The 22,751-nt window shown below is 39.7% G+C and overlaps 1 protein-coding gene across 11 annotated transcripts in view; it reads left to right on the forward strand.

Moving 5' to 3' along the window:
- The window catches only part of ENOX1 (ecto-NOX disulfide-thiol exchanger 1), a 362,839-nt gene that overhangs the window by 33,737 nt on the left and 306,351 nt on the right, over positions 1 to 22,751 (forward strand). Inside the window, exon 1 of one of the 11 annotated variants that reach the window (XM_065054416.1) lies at positions 2,335 to 2,352. The exons of the other annotated variants lie outside the window; for them this stretch is intronic. The gene's annotated coding sequence lies outside the window, so the exon portion shown is untranslated. Of the gene's footprint in view, positions 1 to 2,334; positions 2,353 to 22,751 lie in introns of those variants that run through there. 11 annotated transcript variants of the gene reach the window in all.

Below are 22,751 nucleotides of genomic sequence, written 5' to 3' on the forward strand. Positions count from 1 at the left end.
GTACTAAAAGGCCACAATAAGGTCTCCCCAGAGCCTTCTCATCTCCAGGCTGAACAACCCCAACTGTCTTAGCCTGTCCTCACAGCAGAGGTGTTCAGGCCCTCTGATCATCCTGTTGGCCTCTTCTGGCCCCTCTCCAACAGGAACATGTCTTTCTTGTACTGAGGGCTCCAGATCTGCACATTGTACTCCAGGTGGGGCCTCAATATCCTCTGTAAAGACAAAGGAAAGGAAAGTTGTTGTGGGTTGGCCTTGGCTGGTGCCCATATGCCCACCAGCTGCTCTCTTACTCTCTTTCCTCAACAAGACAAGGGAAAAAAATAAGATGGAAAAATTGTGGGTTGAAATTGTGGGTTGAGATAATGAGTGTAATGAAGAAAAGCAAAGGCTGCATGTTAAAGCAAAGCAAAAAGGTGCATTCTCTACTTCCCATGAGCAGGCGATGTCAAGCCACTTCAGGGGAAGCAGCACCCCAGTATGCATAGTGGCTGCTTCAGAAGACAAATGCCTTAATAATGAATGCCTCCACTCCTCCTCCTTTCTCTTAACTTTTATTGCTGAACATGTCATCATATGATGCGGTCAAATGATCTGGTCGTTCGTTGTCAGCTATCCTGGCTGTGTCCCCTCCCAAACTCTTGCTCACCCCAGATTACCAGCCCCGGGATAGGGTGTTGGAGAGACAGCCTTGGTGCTGTGTGGGTGCTGCTCAGCAGGAGCCAATGCACGGGTGGGTTATCAACACTGTCCTAGCCACAAGTGCAAAGCACAGCACTATGGGGGGTGCTATGGGGAGAGTTAACTGCATACCAGCCAGACTCAATACAAAAAGGAAAGAAATCCTTTCACGAAGAGGGAAAAGGACAGAGAAGCTGTCATAGCAAAGACAGAAAACAACAGGAATGGTACCAAAGAGGTGTCAGAGCACAGAAGCAGCTTGCGGAGTTGGGCAGAGGACAGTAGTAGTGCTGAGCATGCAAGCACTAGTATATCTATGTCCTGCACTCTTCATTCAGCAATTTTTATAAGAAATCAATTACTGTTCCAAGTTTTCAGTAGACATGCAATACTTTCAACATCTGATGCCCAGAACTAGTAACGATTTTAAATTCCAAGACATAAACTTCTGCAAGTAACAATGGTGGCTCCTGACAGTACTGTTCGCCACCCTAGAGAAAAGACAGCAATTAAAAATCCTGCACTTGTAGATACTTGTGATCAAACAGCACAAACATGACCAACATTTTAAAATGCGATACTGTGTATATGTGGAAAAAAGTTTAAACTACTCTGTGGCATGGTTAGTTACTACAGGAAAAAATTGTTTGTTTTTATTTGTGCAGTAACTGGCTGTATTACCCATGTGGTTTCTTCAGTGACATTTTTGACTGAAGTGCCACAGTTTCATAAAATGGCCCATCAACTTATAATAAAATGTCCTTTTAGTAAGTTACTGCTGAAAGGATCTACACAGAAAGTAATGAAAATCTACCAGGCTTCATAACACAAGTTTCATTTTCATTCTTTCAGTCTGTTGCAAAGTTTCTAGACAGCGCATCCATAACAGGGCACTGATAATTTGTTTTATTTAACTTTTTTTTCTTTTTTTTTTTTTTTTCACAGCATGTCGTATTTCTATATCCTACTTCATTAATGAGGTTGAAAAATACTGCTATTGCAAATTAGTTATGGGTCAGCAGCTGCTGATTTTACAAGGCTGCACCATTTCCTTCTCAGCTTTGCAGATGTGCTCATATGTCATTCTGTGGCTGCCTGGGGTAGATGTGAATATCAAGTAGAATCCAGAATATTTTCTTTTATCCGAAAACTTAGGAAATGGTTCCACTAAAATTCAGAGGAAGGATAAATTAAGTATTCTAAAAGTGAGGGGTTGCATGTATACCTGTCCTGATAACTGTTCAGAGTTTTTTTGGAAAAAAAAGAATCCTAGCACTAATGGATGAGTCCAGCCTGTGAAAATGTGGGAGAACCTAGTATGTGATATATATATATAGATATATATACCTAGTAAGTATGCTGATGGGAAACAACTTATGTTTATGAGCAGTCATTTGCAGTGTTGGTTACAGGAACCATCTTGTGGAACAACATTCATCTCGACATAATCAGAAACCACTCCATGGAATTCTGCAAGAACTTTTTGCCAGCTTTGAAACTAGTGGCAGTGCCATTTTCTTTACTGCGAATGATGTCTTTGGGAGAACAGTTCCAACACCAGGCTGGGTAGCTACTGACAGGGCATGACTGCCAGAGAGAGGAGCAGAAAGCTTTTACAGGAATATATTTGTCTGTATTGGAAGATAATTCCCCGCCTCCCACCACATTTTTGAGGTAAGATCTGCACAGACAACAAGACGTGGTTATTCTGCGGTGTGTTACTCATCTCTATGAATTACCTTCCAGCCTTCCAAATTAATTTTAGCCTCAATAAACAGCTGCCAACACAGAAGTGAAATGCAAACCGTATTGTTTCTCAATACTCGCCTTAGGTTTCCTCAACCTGGAAGCAGCAGTTTCCTGAAAGAGGTTGTGCCAGGGAAAGTTCATCTCACCTTGTTCTTGTGTTCCTTTCTCTAGTGGAGCTAAAAAACCTTGTGGCTTCTGCCACTGCTACGTGGCTGATTGCAAATGTAATATATTAGTGATTGCCAGGAGAGGTGAACATGGTATTTCCTCCACATTAGTTGGTGTAAGTTTGAAAATGCTGCTGTGTTTCACAAAAATAAAGAAAAAACTGTCCATGAAAGGTTAGGAAAGAATCTGAGGAATTAGCTACTTTATCCAACGTGGCTCATAGCTGTGGGTTCAGTGGGAAGCCAGTGAAAGCCAGATGTGTGGATCCAGTTATTCAGAAATGTTTCTTCTACCACAGCTAGAGCATGAGAAGAAGGGATGAGGGGAGAGAAAGCCCAGCAGACCTCATCTGTAGACAAGCAAAAGAACCCCTTCAGATTCTTACATCTGGCCTCCTGAGTCTGAGATTCTTGGGGCTGGTCTATATATTATCTTACTTTTTGTTTTTCTGGTTGTTTTTCTGGGAAGACCAAAACTCAAACCTGCTTTTGTGAGCAGTTCAAAGGATTAATAAGGACACATTTCTTCTTTTGTTTATGGGGTTTGTATGACTTGGAGCTCAGTTCAGCAAACCTGTAGGTGTATTTCTGGTTCTAGACACTCTCACTGATGTACTTCAGGCTGCAAACTACCTCAACTATATTTTATAAGGTCCTATTAGAGATGTTAGGCCATTTTTTCATCACACAATCTTTTGGTTTGAATGAGGTTCACAGGAAGTTGCACCTTAGAACGTTTTTCAGCCAGCAGCTGACTATTTTCATGGTGCCTCGCAGATGTGGGTTTATCGAAGACCTTGAGTAGAGCAACCAGATCCTTCTGTAGTTCACCTGGCAGGAGTGTGAGCAAGAGAACAGGCACAGGCAGTTCCAGTTTCTGCCACAAACATTTCTTCTTGCTTAGGATGGTGTTTTTCTCTGCCTTCACTGGTAGGTTTTCTGTCCCTTTTTATAGCAAGCGGTATTCTGTACAGAAACAGTCTGGTGATTAAAGTGGAGAGTAAGGAGCCATGAGGGTTCCAAAACCAAGTTGTTGGCTCCCAGGTGTCTGCTAAGTAAGATGTGCATGTCTTCCAGAAACCTCATCCAAAATACATCAATCTTTGCATCTCATTCTCTTTTCTGTACATCTATCTATTGCGAATGCGCTCAGTTTTCATTGAAAGTCCACAAACCCACAGTTGATTACAATAGAACACTTTTTTAATGTATACAGTATTATTTTTCTCTTGCTTTTTTTTTCTTTTTGGTTTTATTCTCATCTCCAAAAAAATGTAGTCAGAAAAAGCAGTTATAACCAACATTGCAGCTTTGACTAAACTCAGAAAAGCAAAGTAGGAGTTAAAGTTGAAAATTTGGTCTCATAATTAAATATTCAGCTTATTTTATTGGTCGTGATTACATTAGTGTCCAAGAAAATGTGTGATCTTATATATTATACATGCTACAGTCCTTAGGCATAACAGGGTTAGTTGAGGACAGAGTGTCAGATGTAGTATTTGTCATTACCTTTCATTTGCCTAGTTGCATGCTGTTGTGGATTTGTTTTGAACTATTAATACTTGAATGTAGATTTTTCTTTGACTTGTTGATTTTTTTTTCCAAAAAATCCCTTCCTTGCATGCTTTATTTCCCTGTCATTTTCAATAGCAGAAATGTTTGCTGTTAAATGCAGTTTGTCTCCAGTTTTGATTCTTCTTTAAAGAAAACAACATGTTAAAATGAGTGGTATAAATTCAACTATTTGCTTCCCTTTTGTAAATGCTGGTAATATCTGTTATTAATTAGATTGCCATTGTATGGCAAAAAATATATCTTTTTTTTTCCTGTTCAGTCACTCTACCTTCTGTTGTATAACTGTTCCATAAAGGTCATCTTTATACTAGACAATAATCTTAAATGTCATGCTTTCCTATATGTTTAACTATTTCATATCTAGATATATACTTGGTAGAGCAGAGCACTTTGCTAAATTTCAGAGACCGGCAAAGTAGTTTATTTCAAAATAAATTGAACTTCAATATTCTTCCTATGCCTGTACCTTGCTATGTTGATATTATCAGCCAGTTTTGAGAATACATATAGTTCATCTCTGTTTTCTGTTTATAAACGTGGCTGATGTACTTTATTCCAAAAAACTGTGCTTAACATGATGACAATGATTTAACAAAAGAAAACACTTTATGCCTGAAAGCCGTTTGCCTCCTGGCATTCTCTTGGGATTCCAAAAAACACATAGGGAGGTGAAACAACTACCTGCATGTTTGAATAGGTCTCTAAATGCTGAGGATGCATCTGTCTGACCAGAGGCACTTATATGTGGTGGTTATGTATTTTTGGAGCAACGTTTTGAATATTTCATAGCAGTTGATTTGAGCATACATGCGGTACATGTAGGCGTGCAGTGCACACCACAGCAGAAAGTGACCTGTAACCTCTACAACATTAAAGGCTTTTAGTGCAGGATTTAGCCTTGTATTTCAGATACTCTAGCTCTGTGCTGGATGTTCCCCAGGGAGAACACAAACCTGCAAGCATATTTTTCTATTCTCACTCTTTTAATTTCCATTATTGCTCCAGACTGTTTGCATTTCCCTTAGACACTTGCCATTCTGCAACCTTCTTTCATCTCCTGTTACATAGAATAGTGATTTAGAAGGAACTAGCAAAGAGAGATGGATAAGTTTCCTAATGCCTCCTAGAGGGAGAACTTACTTTGCGAAGCAAAGAGTTAAACTGCCTCACACAGCTAATTAAGTGTATGCTGACTTTTACTATGCATGTATGCCCTGGTGCAGTTAAATGCAATTTATGTTGGTAGCCTATGTCTTCCTTGCTTGGTGACCTGGGCTCAGGCTGTGACATGTTTAGTGCAGCCTGACAGCGAGGGAAGAAGACCTACAGATACACACAGGTGTAAGACAGGATTGTTAAAACTGAGATAGTAAGGTGAAGTTAAAGATCATATCGTCTGCTCAGCATTCGCAAGCAGATAAAAATCATGTCTAGTAGTTCTTGCAAGGTGCTTGACCAGTCATTAAACTACTTGCCTTAAGAAAGAACTGCCAAGCTGGCAATTAATGAGACTTAATCCAGTAAAGAATGTTTTAAAATTAGTCGTGTATGAAATTGTGTTATAAATTTCTTTCACCTCCCTACAACTTCCGCTGGTTCGTAAGTGGTGAATCACTGCTGGTATATCATTCAGCTGGAATGGAGCTTATCTGAAATTGTTCTAAATGTAGAACTGATTTTCCATTTTCTGAGGTTTGCAGATGTGTTATGATCTTTAAAAAAATATATGCTGAAATGTAAAGCAAGCGTATACTTCAAATAAATGAGGTTTTGTTTTTCTGAGATTACATATATACATGCACCCACAAAAAATTATGTATATATGTGGGTATATATGTACAGTATATGTATTTATATAAAATACTTTGCATGTACAGCATAGCTATTATGTACCTTCTTTGCTCTGATCTGAATTTCAGGGATGTGTTTCTTTTCATGTCACCAAGAAAACTATTTGGTTGACCTTGAGAAGAGCATCAACAAACACAGTCTTGCCTTTTGACATCATTGTCAGCTGGTTGCTTTGCAGTGTCTCAAACATAGTAATCCTCATTTTCTTACACCTATGTACGAAATCTTATAGACTATTAATAGTATTTACTGCCTTAGTATTTAGGAACCTGAGTCATAACTGAGGGACCTCTCTTTATGTGGACACAAAACAAGGATGTATATGAGCCTTTTAGGCAAGTAACCAAAGGAATATGAGGTAAGAAGTAACAGATGGCAGTGGACAGATTGGAGAACAAGGGAATGATGAGACAGTGTTGACCAGCATGATAAGCAACAGTTTTTAGCACATTGAGAAAAAAAGTATTTTGGAGGCATCTCGACAAAGCATGTTTTTGTGGACTTATCTTGGAAATGTTTAGTTAGTAGAGAGTGGAAGCTGGCATTGTTGGGAGAGCTGACATCACCATAAAAAGTGAGAAAATACATCAGATGTGAGATGAGCAGTAAAGAGCCTTAAAAGTGAGAACAAGTTATATTGGATAAGCCAAAGGCAAAAAGGAGCAACATGGTTGAAGTGAATGACACAGTAAAACAACCTTTACAACAGGCAAGACTGTGTGTGTCAAGCACAGAGAAGAGGATGCCTATAGTGAAGGACCTGGTGAGAGCTTTGGCCAGGAACACGAGCTGTGTGAATGGATAGGAAAATCTGTATCACAGACAGGTTATGTAAGACAAATCCTCTGAACTAACACTTAATTGGGATCTGAGAGACTATCCAAGTTGAAGACGTCATCTATGTTGTGGTTTGCGTGACAGGCAAGACAGTGATCTTTTCCAGAGTGATTAGAGGAGGATATAGAGAGCTGAGATAGGGGAAAATGTTACCTGCTTTATTTTAGTCATCCTGGTTTGGAGCAGGATATCTCATGAGGGAGGAAGAGGGAGAAGGACTGCAAAGGGCATGGTAGCGTTGGAGGAAGAGGATGTAATGGGGAAAATATAAGGCAAGCCAAGAGCAGAAATGGTGGATTTATGGATCGTTCACTGAGAATTTCTGTTTGCTGATATTGTGCGGAGATAAGGTATGGATGGAAGGAGATTATGGACAGATCTGCTTTGAATTCCCCACAGAAAGCTGATGCGGAAGGAGGAGGCCACTCGAAATTGGGCATTTTCTGGGTTAAGAAGGACTTTCAGGTTTCACTTACCTTTTATTACGTATCTACAACGCAAGACCCTAGAATAAAGGATATTTGGAGATAATTTGCAAAGACAGCTGACTTTATCACCAATAACATTTGGATTGGGGAAACTTTTAAAAGATTGCTGAAAGCTGATTTGGTGTAGCATTTGCTTTAGGGACCAATGACAACTCTATGAGAAGATTACAAACTTTTGGGGCTGCTGTATTTTAGATGAAAGCAAGATCTAACTTTCTGAAGAAAACCATGAGAAAAAATAAAATCTCTCCAGATTATTCTGTACTACATATAACCATAGATCAGAACTTTTGTGTAAATCATATCGGTAGCTAAGTAAATATATTAGTTTATTTAGAGCTGATGATGGCTTGTCCTTTCCTCTCTTGAACAATGATTTCTGAGATGCAAACTTCAAAGAATAGGGAAGATCCTTGTGGGTCCCATCCAACTGAGGACATTCTATGATAATTTTAGTTACAAAAAAGTTGCATAACTAGAATCTTTGAGTCAGAAGGGTTGCGCAGAGACATTTATTTTATTGTATGTGTTTGTTTTTTGTTGTGTTTGTTTGTTTGCCTGTTTTTGTACCAGGGATTATGAATTATTAGTGAATGCTGTGACGGGCCAGACCCTGTTCAGTATTGCAGAACAACATGAAAGAGCCCTTTGAATATGGTCTGAAAGGAGAGCTGAAAGCTCAGTCTGCAAGGGTCCATCAGTGAGCTAGAGCTGGCATTTCTGGCTTTCTTGCAGACCTTTCCCTCTGTGTGACTCACCTCTGGGTTAGACAAGAAGGGATCTCCTTGTAAGATCCCACCTGCAATACTGCATTCAGCTCTGGTGCCCCTAACCTAAGAAGGACATGGACCGAGATGCTGGAGCACCTCGCCTGTGAAGACAGGCTGAGAGAATTTTTCATCTTTTACCAGGATCTTCTTCATCTGAGATCATCTAGTATCTGCTATCTAGAAACACAGGACTGGGGAATGAAGAAGGAGCTACACTGGGTGGTTGATTCAGATTGAAATGTTACTTTACATTTTCACAGCCAGCCCATAATGCTATGACAGGCGATGAAATTCCTCTGAACACAGTGACCTCCTGCTGTGTTCTTAGTGCATGAGTTTCATCAAACTGGCTAAGCAAGGACTTATGTGGCTTGCAGGGGCTTGTGTGAGCTGTTCAGAAGTTAATGAACTGAATTAATTCTAAGAAAACTGGAAATAAAGTCTCAACTATATATAGATAGAGAGATATGTATAGATGCATATATAGCTGTTGGAGAGAACATTCCTGGGGAGGAAAAAGAGTTAATGAGGCATTTCAATGTCTTTATATGGAGCTGTATAAATTTCAGCCACTTAACTTGAGCAGGAATATCCTGGAGCGTTTGAAGTGTGGTGAATAATTTAAAATAAATAAGGTTAATGAAAAAGACCCTGTTTGCCAGTCTGTAATGTAAATTTTGAAGACCCTTTAAAGTTTTTGCTCATACAGAAAAAAAAGAGAGTAAATTATTAGGTCCTGCTTTTTATAAAACATTGGGGTGAGGACAAGTTCAGTTATTTCAGCACTCTGTTTGATCTAGATTTTTCAGCATGTGGTCATCTATCTTTATTATGTAAAAATTTAACTGATTTTTTTTTAATGTTCTTGAATGTGCATCCAAGAGGGTTTATGAAGACCAGACGAGGTTTGTTAGGATGGTTTCCTCAGAAGCAATCTGTGTAAAATACAACATCTTTTAAAAGCATTATTAAAGCTGTTATTTCTTGTGCCAGCATTGCCTTTGGCTTCAGGAATAAGTAAAATTTTTATGGTTATATTTGCATTCTCTACTGTTAAATAGGTGAGTTTGTTCTACAGTTTAAGTTCAGGGCAGGTATTTGGCAAATATAGTGACTCTGGCTAATTGGACTTGATTTCTTTCTGAAATCTTTATTATCCATCCAAGCATAGTGTGGACACCTGCAGTACAATTTTAAATACATATAGGGGATACCACAAAAAATATCATTTGCCTATTTTTTTTTGTGTGTGTGTGTGTTACTAATCATGAAAATACTTAAACAAACTTCGTCTTTTAACAGCTTTTGTTTGTCATTAAAGTAGGATTATTGTGAGAACTCTGTAAGAGATTTCTCACTTGTCTCACATGCATCACCTGGTGGCAGTAGACCAAGATATTTAACTGTGGAAATCACAGAAATGTGAAGGGTAATGTACATTGGTGCATTACCTGGGTTAGATTTGATACTTCAGTCTTTCTTGTGCATTCATCTAAAAAAAGATATCTGAGAGGTAACCATTACCACTGTGTTAATAACAGTGTCTGCCTTAAAATAAGGTGAGCTAGGTTTTCAATAACTGTAGCTTTAGTGAAGGAAGTGAACTGCACCAGCAAGTTGTTTGGTCCAGGATCTTACTATTTAATTGTTGGTCTCAACTCAGGTCCAGGATCTTACTTTTTAATTGTTGGTCTCAATTCAGAGTTACTCATGATCTAGTTGCAGATGTCCCTGCTCATTGCAGATGAGTTGGTCTAGATGACTTTTGAAGTTCCCTTCCAACTCAAACTATTCTGTGATTCTATGAGTAAGAAGGAAGGTCCTGCCATGTGGGTATGATTTTGACCAGTACTCATCTCATTTCTTCTCTAACTTGCAGGAAGGCCTAATGGAGCTCAGCGGAGCTCCACCCATCCCCTTTGTTATTACTAATGGTTCTGGAGGTAAGATACTACCAAGAAGGCATACTGTGTGGAGATGTGGCTGTCACTGCGTGTCTGCCACAAGTTCTAACTCTTACAAATTTCTGGGAAAAAAATCAATGTGGCACATGTTCCTTTGTGAACTGGTCCTGCGAATTACTGAATATCATTGGCACAAATGAATGTGGAGCTGACCTATGGATCAGTAACTCTGAATTTTGTGGACCTGTGGGAGCACTCATGCAAAAACACATTCAGAGGTCTCCTGGGCTGTCCTGGTAGCCCAAACCAGATCAGTTATATGCTGGTAGACTTCTGGTTTGTTCTTAAAAACTTTCTATTCCAGTGCTGCAATTGCTGCAAAAATCTTCCTTGCTGCAATTTGAAGAAATTACTTATTACCCTGTGATAAGTAAGGAGGTGACATCTCCTATTTTCAGTACCCATTTTGATATAGCATGACTGTTTATAGAGTTACTTCTTGGTGTTCTTTGTCATATATTAAACAATCCTCACTCTACGCTGGTTTCCTCAGAGGTTACGTTTTATAGAAGTCTGTTTCTCCAGTTGTTCTGCCTCTTTCTTGGTGTGTGATACTCAAAACTGAACATAATACAACTCTGTTTAGAGAGGATTACTTCACAGGTGTCACTGCCTAGAATGCCATAATTCTGTTACAGTGCTTTATATTTATGGAACAGTAAGACAGGTATTCTTTACTGGAGATCCTCTCCTACAGAAATTCAACTGAAAAAGTGGTTCCTCCTCCTATATTTATACAGTTCATTATTTATACAGTTCATTATACAGTTAATTATCAAGATACCCGTGTATCTTGCAAGTGTTCCTACTAATTGACGCGTATGCTGCCCTCAAATTGTAGATTGGATTCAACCTCAGATTATAAACATCTGAAAGTAGGTGCCTAAATGTACATCGTATGTTAGCTAGGTCACTAAATTCCCAATCTAGTCAATGGAGCCTGGCCAATTGCACATGTCTTACTGAGGGTCAGCTGAAGAGTGTCATTAGAGTCCCCAAACACCAATAACTCTATTGAGTTGTCCTCCATTAACTGTAAAAATAATTTGTTAACAATCTGGACCTGAATCCCATTCCATCTCTCCAGTTTACTCATATAATTTGGAATTCTAATCCTTCTTTCCAAGATACTTGCAGTCTCTTAGAGCTCAGTATCATCTTTGACTTTCACAAACATACCTTCTATTCCACTGCTGAAGCCACTGATATAAATATTGAACGGCATTGGACCCAAAACACAACCCTGTGGAGCCTTTTTCGATATGCTGCTCCATTGTGATTGCAGCGATTGTTTTCTGAGTGTTCCTTCAACTAGACAGCACCCAGGTTGGTATTTTAATAATTTATTTAAGCCTGCTGTTAAAAAATACTTTGCTATTTTATGATTTTGCATGCTCAGGATTATGAACTCTGTTACTTTACAGTGACATTAGAAGAGCCAACATATTCCCCTCCTCCCATTACTGTCTGCTCTCTTTACCTTCAATATCAAAAGCTGGCTTCAGCTTATTCTGAATTTTTGCTGAACAAAATGTCCTGATGGATTTCTTACACAACTACTGCCAGATATGAGAGTAGTTAAAATAGGTATTATTCCAGTCCTGTACTCTGGATGATTCTTCCAGTTGTTTAAAAAACTCTTTTCTCCCTCATTTCCCTGGCTTGGTGTTTTGCAATAGATCCCCACCATGGGAGTTTTCTTCTATAACTTTAAAATCATTACGTGGAAATTTTCCCAAGATCTGAATTTTCCTTATAGCCTGGAACTACATCAGTTGTATATGTTCTTGATGCACAATGCAGTACCCTTTTCCCAGTGGCATTCCTTTTGAAAACACAGTACTTGTTTACATTCATATTTTAGATACATGTGTTTTCCAGGTCTCTGTTACTCCAATTAAACAGTAGTTTCTTTACATATCTGGCGTCTCCATTTTTTTTTTTTTCAATACTGCATTGTAGGTGCATAGAACTTCACTAGACTCATTCACCATTCTTTCATGCTGCTCTTCTTAATTAGTTTATTTCAAGTAGCTTTTAGACCCTTCTCCATGTCATTTCTCTTCATACATCCCCACAGGATTTTGTTATTTCTCTCTGACCCACACCAATTCTGACTTAAACTCAGTTAATGTAATCAGCCAGTGTGCAATGATGCTTCCCCCTTTTTCATGAGATAAACCCCACGCCTATCAGTTTGTTTATACAGCTCTGCCCACTTGCTAAGGAAGCCAAATTCTTCAGCATCTTCAAAGTCTAAAACAGTAAAATGTCTCATTAGAAACAGGAAGAGTTAAAAGTATCTTTTTTATAGACCTAGAGAGTTCTTTCAGTGTTTGCTGCAGCAGTGGCACTGACAGCAGTTGTAGTAATGGTAAGTTGGCATCATGTGTTTCCCCTCCTTAGTACTCCTAAGCTGGAGCCTGTTTGTGTTGGAGATGAGACTTTCCCAGCCACTTTGTGTATTGCATAGGACTGGAATGCTGTCTTTCAGATTTCACTGTAAAACTTATTTCTTTGATCTTTCAGTTCCATTTCAGCACATATAATTTCAGTCAGCACTCATGGCAGCACAAATAAGAGCCCTGCATCTCTTAACTCCTTGTGCTCAAACTGGTTTCCTCATCAAGGGTTTAGAAATCAGCCACGCTTTGATATGGCAGACTGCGAATTGCATCTCATTTTTGAATTTTATGTTACCAGGGTTTCATAAATGTAAGATGTGGTGTTACAGCTAGGATACTTGATCTCTGAGTACGTATTTTCCATTTGAACAAATTGATTTTACATTGTTCTGATAAGGTCATGGTGCCAGACTTAAGGTCTGCTTGATGTTAGAAGAGGGTGTTAAGCTAACAAAATTCCACTGCAATGTGTTTGAATCTTGCAGTTCTGTCAACTCTGACTTTTGTCCTGCCAGCAGACATATGGGAAATACCACAGTACCTATTGTGAATAGCAATGAAATAGTTAACAATCCTGACATTTAAAACAGCTGGAGTTACTTCTCTGATGTTACCGTCTTAAGAGGGGAGTAGGGCCTTGAGCATGGACCTCCGTGACAGCAAGGCGGGACCACAGCCAGACTCAGTGGTGTTCAGGCCCTTTGTGTAGTGCCAAGTTACTTTAGGTGGAGGATGTTTCTTGAAAGCTGGATAAGCAGAAGTGAAATTGTAAACTGTGGGCAAATATAGATTTCATGTTCTCTTCTGAACCTGACGCCCACATAATTTTAAACCACTTTTATCTCCTTTCCTATGTGTATGAAATCCTGCCCTTTAGCTCATTTGTAGCACACCGGCTTTTAGCTCCAAAGGCTCCATCTCAGTCTTGGGTGTTGGCCATCAGCTGGGAGTCTCAAGTTGTGAAATAGTGTCATTTTTCTCTGTGAGCTGCTGAGCTGACCAATGTTAGGAACAGATGTGCAAAGTGGGGCCCTTCACTTTTCATGGCTCAGAGGTCCTGCGTATGCTTATGAAATGCCTAATCAAAGGGAATTAGTGGGAGGATGCACATTGCGGTGTGGATTCCCATTAATAACAGCCTGAAGGATGACTTTCCTGCGTGATCTCTGGTGTTCACTATATTATTTAAAGCCCTAATGTTCTGTCATGTATAATTTATGCAATAGAGGTGCATTTCTATTATATTAGATGCAGAAGGATAATGGCAGCAATAAACTGCTGTGTTTTTACGTTTTGTTGGGTTTTTTTTAAGTGATAAAAAGAAATATCACAAAGATCAGGCTCTTTGAACAGCCTTTTTTCAACAAGTTTCTTTTTTCTGTTCACAGAATTATAGAATCAGAACTATTTTAGGCTGGAATAGATCCCTGAAGGCCATTCGGTCTGATCACTGTTCAAAGTAGGAACAACTAGATCAAGTTGTTCAGAGCTTTATCCAGCTGGATTTTGAGCATCTCCAGGGATGGAGATTCCAACTTCTGTGGGTACACGTTCCACTGCATAAGTGCTCTCGTGGCCATTCCCCCTCCTCCCTTATATTCAGTCAAAATGTCCCTTACTATAAATTGTGTTTGTTGCCTCTGTGTTATCACTCTGCATTTTTGTGAAGGGTTTGGCTTTGTCTTCTCTGTACCCTCCTGGTAGGTAGTTATAGACAGCAGTAAAATCTCTCCTTAGTGTTTTCTTCCTAAGGCTGGAAAAAAAGAGATCGTCAGTTTCATCTTGTATTCCATTTTCTCCAGAAACTCATTTGTGTCTGAGACAAAAGTATAATATAATGCAACTTTAAAAAATTATTAAAAAAAAAGTGCAAAAGAAATCCTCAAATGTACCATGTATTTACTTTGAGAGATAGACCTTTGTGGAATAGTTTGGTTGAGAATAGTAGATTGCTATTGATAGAGTGGGTTTTTTTTCTGTAGAGCATACCATGTTATGGTATGATGTTGAAGATTTTTTAGATGACTATACTTAAAACTTTATAATTAATGCAACAGGATTTTTTTTTAATAAGCACGAAAATAATATCAAATGGATATCTACAGTACTGTGTTATATCCATCTGTCTATATATCTACAACAGTATGACATAAGAGAGAGGGAATAGAGCCCTGTTCTAGAAGTTTTATCTCACCAAAAGTACTGCATCACCTATTGATGCTTTCATCTGCTCAGCTTGGAAGACATGATCTTTAACTGGATTCCTCTGAGAGCTAATCAGTCAGTGCTACTGCTGGGATTAACAATGAGAAATTGCTGTGCTCTCCTTGGCAACTCTTGCCCAACTCTGGATCACATGTTGTCAACAGAAAGACTGAATTTTGCCTCCGCCACCAAGCCTGATGGCAGACGGGAGACCATCCCACTAAAGCATCGTGCAGCTCTGCTGGAAAGGTGAGGAGGCAGCTGGCTGAAGTGCATATTCAAAGAATTTGGAGCTGATCAAACTAACCCCCTTCGGCACCCAGGTTTACAAGCTTAAATTAAGGATTATAGAGACTTAAATTTTACCTTAAACATAGATGCTGCTGTTTTCTAAGTGATGAAGTTGCAGGTACCCAGAACCTTTAAGCTGTCTTCTGTAAAGCCTTGCAAACTAATGGCTTGTCAGAGAAGACAGTAGCTGATGCTGCCCTTGAGCCTGCTGTAAGTCCTTGGTTTTGGTGCAGGTTTTATTACTCAAATATGAAAAAGGCAGGAATTAGCACACAATCTTGCAGCTCCCTGATCTTAGCAGATGGCCAGCTCCAGAGACCTTTTCCTTCTATTCTTTCTGAGTTCCTAGAAAAAGGATATTCCTCTTATTTTTTTCACTGGTCTTTGACTTGTCTGGTTTTCCTCTGAGCCCCTGACTGGGTAAGGTCCAGAATACACATGCTTCCCAGGAGATGTTAAGTGTAAATAGACGTATGTATGTATATATATATCTGTACATATGGATAGTCATGGGACCAGATACTAGTACATCTGCCAAGGTTTGGTCCTTATTGTGGATCACAGCCATTTAAGAGATGCCTGACTAGTAACTGGCTTGTACACTGTGTTAGCAACAAAGTATCTTGGTATCTGATCTAATTTCTTCTGGAAGACCTGTCCATTTTTTTTTTTTTCCCTACCTCGAAGCAACCTTATGCATATTGGATTATCTTTATATTTTAGGTCTTATTAAAAAAAAGGAAAAGAAAAAAAAAAGTATTTGTAATCCTCTCCAGAGTTCTTCAGCTTTGCTGGAGAGTATACCATGTCATGGTGTCCAAATGTGGATACTTTCCATGTGAAGATTTTGTGTCCTTTTACATCACGATTTAAACATGTCTCTGGTAGGATACCTGTTTCCTACATATCAGGTCAAACAAGTATTTACATGTTTACAGCAAATATTATCTTCTTAGTAATATGTAACTAGATATTAACTGTAACTATTCTTTTCAGGGTCTTGATATTCAAATGTATAGGAATATATCTAAAAACTACATGTATGACCATCTTTCTGAGATCATTCTTTCCCACTTTGCTTGCTATAGCCCGGTAAATTTGTAGTTTTGTTTCGTATTTCTGTCACTGAATGCTGCAAAACTCACACTTTTGAAAAGCCCTACAAATGCCTGTTATCCAGAGCTTTTGTCTACCTGTGCTGTTTTCCTTTCCCTTGACAATGAATCACCTTCCTCAGCATCCCGTTTACAAATTGCCACTTGCATAATGCTGCCTGGTTTTACTAGTTTTACATAATTTGACATTGTCCCTCACTTCGACAGCAGCTTCAGCAAAGTGTGTCAGCAGCTTGTGTGGTGAGACATCCCTCTTCATTCTGTGCCTTGATGGACAGGCGAGTTGGGAATCGGGCATGGGAAGTCCAGCAATGAGCGGGGCAGAGAGTTGAGCTATTGCCAGAGAAGGACTTCTCAAGTGGGCTCTTTGCTTGTTGAAGAGCCCTGTTATGGGGCCCTCCCTTAGAGCAGATGAGGAGTAGGGAGGAGAGAGGCTCAAACTGTGGTTGCTTATCTCTAAACTCTTCTCAGTTGCTCGGTGTTTTGTGCCTCCAGCCCAGCTGTAACACAATAATTAACCTGAGCCTTTTAATTTCTCCCAGTTGGCTTTAAATTAACTCTGTTGTCATGTGGCGTGGAGTAATCCTTCAAGCATCTGTGGGCTATGCTACAATTTGAATTGTTTATGAGTGCATGGGTATTTACTGTTTGGTCAGTGTTTATTTTACTGTTATCATAATGTTCACTAGTTTGGGGGTTTTCATGTTTGTGGAGGAGTTGAAATAGCTGAAATAGCTGAAATTTCCTTTCAAAATCCTGTTGTTAACAGAGAGTTTTCCTTGAATAGACTGTTGCTTGTGTATATGTATTGAAATTTTAATATTTGTGGTCGTTTTAGGTACAGACAGCTCTTTTCAAGGCAGGAAAATTTTGGATTTCTTGTAAATGTCATTCTTAAAATAGTTTGTAACAGGAAAGAGTGCAGGAGAAGACAGGAACTTTATTTCAGCCAATTAAATATTTTGCACAGACTCTCATAAATCCCATATTAATATCAAAACAGTGGGACAAGTGGATTTTTTATTTTATTTTTAATCACATTTTTCTTTGTGCTCTATTTGATGCAGAGTCTAAAACTGCTATTTTATTAGTGTTGTGCAGTAATCTGGTCTGTAACTATAGAGCCTATTAAACAGTTCATAAAGCCTTCAGGGAAACTTATTTCAAACATTACACTGTGTTTTTATAAGTTATAACACCCTGAAAATTGTCTTATTATCAGTTTTCCATCAAAGGAAAGTGTTCCAGGAGAGTAGAGGATGACCTAATGTGATCTAGATCAAAAGCATCAGTGAAACTTGATAATTATCCTAGTTTTGATATTGTATATGTTAACTGTGGATTCTTGTCAAAACACATGTAGATAGATGCAAGGCAAACCAGAAAGACATACCTAGAAATGAAGGTTGCTGCTTGCATCAGCATAATAATAAGAATTTTTAAAGTGAAGCTGTAACCATCTTATTTATTTGTGAATTGAGTGGCAGAAACTCCAGCACAGGACAAGATATTAGGGATATGGTGAACTTTAAGTATTCAGAACATGAACTCGCTTCTTTGCACTTGTAAAATGATGGTATGAAAATCTAATAGCGTACAAAAACTAATCTAGCAGTGTGCCAAAGTAATTAAAGCAAAGTAAATAATCTCCAGTGTTCTTATTCCCCACAGAAATTGTTTAATGTCTTATCTTTCCAAACTAGTTTTCTGCTAATTCATGATGTCTTTGTAAGACTTCTTATTCAGGCTGTGCTGTTGTTTTCCATGGTGTGGAAATATCTCCCCTCCTGTTCTGGGGGGATGTATATTGGGTACTGTCCACATTCCAAAAAAAGATGTTTCATCCATACAGTGTAAGCGCTGAGCATCCTCTCTGGTCATCTATTGTTTACTTAGCAGAAGGACTTTGATGGCCTCAAATGTCTGTGGTAGATGACACTTGCTAACATTGTCTTGGTGCTGTGAGACTATTTCCTACCGGAAACCAGGGACCTGATGCTGATCTTGGTTTGGAATAAATTGTAGGTAGCTCTCTTGAAGTAGGTGAAGCGTAAGGCTGTTGTGAGGTGGATCAGACTATCTCCTTTTGAGTTGTCCCTAAATATTGAACTCTGATGAGTTGTGGCCCTTAAAGGTCCTTGTTACGGCAGATAAGAAGCAGGAGAGATGGAAGAGGACATACTTTATGTTAAAATAGTCAAGTATTCTTACATAGGAGAGCATATTTCCTTATATATCTGTATAGATGGAAGCATAATTTTAACTGCGAAAAATATGTAAAGTACTAGCCAGTGCTGTGGTGCAATGGTATGACCTGAATCTTTACTTTCTTTTATGGTGCTGATTAGAAGAAGGCACTGTTGTGGGTAGACAAGGTAAATGACACAATACTGCAAGAGCAGACACTAGGCAGTTCATATTCTTTTCAACCCCCCTAAAATCATTTGGATATTTCTAAACAAAAGATGCTTCAGAGACTGCCACAACAATCTTCCTGTCCCGGCTTTCTGTCTATGCCACAGCTACTGTGAGAAGATCACGACCGTGGCAGTTGGCTGTGAATTACAGGTTCTGTCACACCACTTTATTTCCAAATAGATGTTAGTTCATCCATGGTGGATAACACCTCTCTTCAGAACTTTCAAATGTTGTGGGGAGGCTGAATCCAGCAGCCTGGTATAGAGGAGGCTGCAGGAGTTCTGTGTCCCCAGGTTCAAAGAACAGTGAGGACGGGCTGTGTTCCTACACTAGTGTGCTAGCAAGCACACACACAGACACACAGCAATACACATATGTACATACACATGATATACATGGCCAGCCACACAGATCAGCATGAACAGACACACTCAATACTCATGCAAACAGTCCCTTCCAACCCGGGACATTCTGTGATTTTGTGACAGTGACCACATCACCTTCTCGTACTGGCTACTCAAGATGAAGGCCCATTAGTGGGGTGTATGTGATGTATATGTATGTACAGTGTGGATCCCTCCAATAGCTGGTCTTGAACTGTCACTGTCCCCAGCACCTGGCTTTGATATCCAGTCTCACCTTGTGCTGGCACCTGGACATACAAACTGCCAAAGCCTCTGCTCCAGTCCAGCTGCTGGTACTGACTCCCTGACACACAGACACATGTGCATACTGCAGACCCCCAGCGGCTGGACTTGCACAGCCCATTCATCCAGAAGCTGGTCCTGGATCTTCTCTCTCCTCTGCTGCCTCTCATCCAGACACATGCATACGCACACAGGTCTCCAAATCCACCCCCTGGTCCCCCAGCATCTCTGTCATCTAGATGGGACTCCCCTGGTCCCTGTCATATCCATCTCCTCTGGTGGCCTCACCCGCAGGGACACAGCTGGCTCCCAGGCCAGTTCAGCAGCTTGCCAGCTCATCCGGCCTGCTCTTTATTAGCACTCGCATGGTGATGCACACATCCTCATTTGCTCCGTGTGCTGGCACCCCAAGCACAGGGTGCCCTGTGACCCCTGGTCCTGGTCCAGCTGCTGCGTTTGGAGCCCCCACCCTGTGCACTGGAGAGAGGCCCTTGCTCAGGGGAAGAGTTAGAAATGATGTTTGATGGGAAGACAGGACACACCGTGCTGATCAGGGCAGGACGTGGCCAGACAAGTGCGGTGACCACCCACCTGTTCACACATGACCAGCCTCTTTTATCCCCTTATCCCTCTGCTTTCCCATGACTGTTCCTCCCCAACTCATCTTGTTTGCTGCTGCTCCCTACCTTTCATTCCTCCTTTAGACCTTTAGGTCTTAGGAAATTCCAAAATGTCCTTCCCCTGCAAGCTGTGACCCCTGTCAAGCTATAGGGTGACACAAAGAGCCCGTCCCGTGGACTCCTTGTCATGGGTGTCCCCCACAGTCCCCAAGACGGAGGCTCTCTTGGGGTGCCTGGATCAGCTTTTGTGGGTTATTTGGACTCCCTCAGCTGCCACAGTGCCTCCAGGCTCCCTGTGTGGTGAGATGAGATGCCTCTGGTGATGGACTTGGGGGAAGTAGGACAGGAAATTATTTGGGTCCCCTACACCATTGATGCCCTGTGCACCTTCGAGTGCCTGCAGAGTCCTTTTTTATCACAAAGCCTAACACCAGTTAGCTAGACAAAGCAAGTTCAGTGGAGCAGCTTCTTTTTAATGTTTCTTGACACTAACAGCTCCATTTCTCAATTAGAATGGAAAATAGAATTGATTATGCGTGTCCACAGGGTGACACTGTACTTTTGACCAGTAACTATGAAGTAAACAGGAAGGTCATTATAAATAGTGTTTTAGTTTAATTGTTCCTGGAAGACCACAGTGACTCACTGCAGGGATTTTTGTTGTTCTTACAGCTAGCAAACAATGTTTAAAAGGCTTATTCTATATATTAATAAAGGGAAAGATTTGGATGACATGGCTCCAGTGTTTTCAGTGATGCTTTTTGTAAATATAGAAAAGTTGCTGTGCATGTTTCTTTAGTAGTATTTCCATGTACTTAACTCAGAAGACTTTCTTATTTTGGTCTCAGTAAATATTGCAAGCTTAAGCCCAACTATAAAACAACTTACATCTTCACAAGCAGTCTCTGAGAGAAACTGCATTCCAAGATGAGATCTATGGATGATGATACTTGAAGAAAATAGGGGATTTCCTTAGATAATATTGATGCTTTTATAGGGTCATTAATAAAGATCTGCCAGAGCTAACAAAAACTGTTTGGAGGGTACAAAGAATGAGTGTTTAGTGTTAACTTTAGTTTTATTTTTGCTATTTAGGCCACACTTGTTTCCTCCAAGGAAAATAGGACTGATTATTATTAATAATTAGAAATACATCACTGGTCTGAATCACAGCTGTAATTAGTAACAAGATTTTAAATAGATGTTGGAGATTTTTTTGGAGTATGATTTGCATTGTTAATTTACTATACATACATACGTATGTGTATCTACAGATTTAATGAACAAAAAGAACAGCTGGCTGTTTTTCAAAGCAATTGGTTAAAGGTGCTTCATAGTCTGACATTGCTAGTTCTTCTGCTCAGGGCTGAATTTGCTGCTTCTGGACAGCTTGAGTTTGTCACCACAAAGTAAGTGAGGTTAGGAAACAAGAAAATAAACCCATGCTTTGCTCCTGTCATGCACTCAGCCTGGTAATTCACTCCACAGAAGTGTTGGTGAAAATAGCACTCCTTAAGTTTTCTCCTTTAGTTTCTGAGACAAGTAGAGAAAAAAGTGCTGAAGGGAGAGAGTGATTTTGAAGGAAGGCTTGCAGCGAAGCAGGCGTGGAAGATGGAAGAGCTGGGTTGGAATGTGGCTTGTGTTCCCCTGCTGCATCCAAAATGAACCACTGAATAGGTGCGAATGTAGATGGCAGGATAAAAATGGAAACTATTCAAACCAAAAGCAATTAACTTGTATACAGATGGCTTTCTGGCATTCACAGCTGCATAGATTTTGGTTATGTACTTTTTTAGATGTGCCGTGAAAGGTTAAAGCCTCTACACGTCCATCTCCAGCTGTTCATGCACATAAAATAGATAAGGAAATGAAGCCAAGTGAGCATTGTATGTAGCGTCAGACTCGCTTGCAGAGATAGGCATCGCAAGCAGTAGTGCAACATCCTATCCTGTCAAATGGCCCCTGTATTGGTCTTTTATGAGAAGAAATTACGTATTTTACATCAAAGGAGCCAGTCTGATTTCATAAAAATGAAATATGGGGAACTGCTACGTATACGTCATATCTCTAGGATAAAACCTGAGGCCGAGAATCCTGAACAGAAGTGGAGGATTACTGAAAGTGTGAAATGTGAGTTCTTCAGGCAGCTTCACTATATCCTGCTGTTTCTGGAAAGCCTAAGATTTAAGCTGTTTCACATAGGACAAAGTATGCTGTTCATGTGCTCTGATCCTTTATACTGTAATGCAAGCAATTAACTTTTCAAAAAGCTTATTAAACCATTCTTTAAAATAAACAAACAAAGAAACAAAAAAAAACACAAAACCATTTTGAGTTAACATTGATTTACATTTTCATGTAGAACGTAATAAATACTGATTTGGGTCAGTGGAAACCTGCATTTTTATCTTGCATTTATTCACCCTTTAAAAAAATCTATTTTAAAAAAAGTGTTTGAAATATCTTTTTAAGATGGTCAGAATGTTCAGACTGGGCTTTCTGAAACTGTGGTGTAGGTACCTCTCTGATATTTCAAGCTGGTACAACACCAACAGTGCAATAACCAGTTATCACCATTCATGGAGAAAATGCTCAAGAGGAACAGCTGCAGCCCTGGTGTAGACTTTTCTGAATGTTGTGTCTTGGTTTTTTCCTGGTGATGCTGTTAACTGGAATGATTTGCCTGTAGCTTCAGGATTCTGTTTTTTCTTTTCTAGTGAAAAAATCATTTGTCTGCTTTACTTTTGGTCCAACTTCCTGCAGAAAAGCACCGTAGCCACCACCTAGTGAAGACCAGTTCCCTTGCAGCCCTTCCAGAGGGCCCCAGTCTTTCCTTATCACATCATGTACAGTATGGATCTGTATATTGATTGCTCTTAATCTCTGCCTTTCCCTGCTGTGTTTGTACAGTGGTGAACTGCAGTTGTAGGAGCTATGTGCTTTCTCTTCCTGCTTATTTTTTTACAGAGAT

The sequence above is a fragment of the Columba livia genome, chromosome 1 (assembly GCF_036013475.1).
Source record: "Columba livia isolate bColLiv1 breed racing homer chromosome 1, bColLiv1.pat.W.v2, whole genome shotgun sequence".
Taxonomy (NCBI): domain Eukaryota; kingdom Metazoa; phylum Chordata; class Aves; order Columbiformes; family Columbidae; genus Columba; species Columba livia.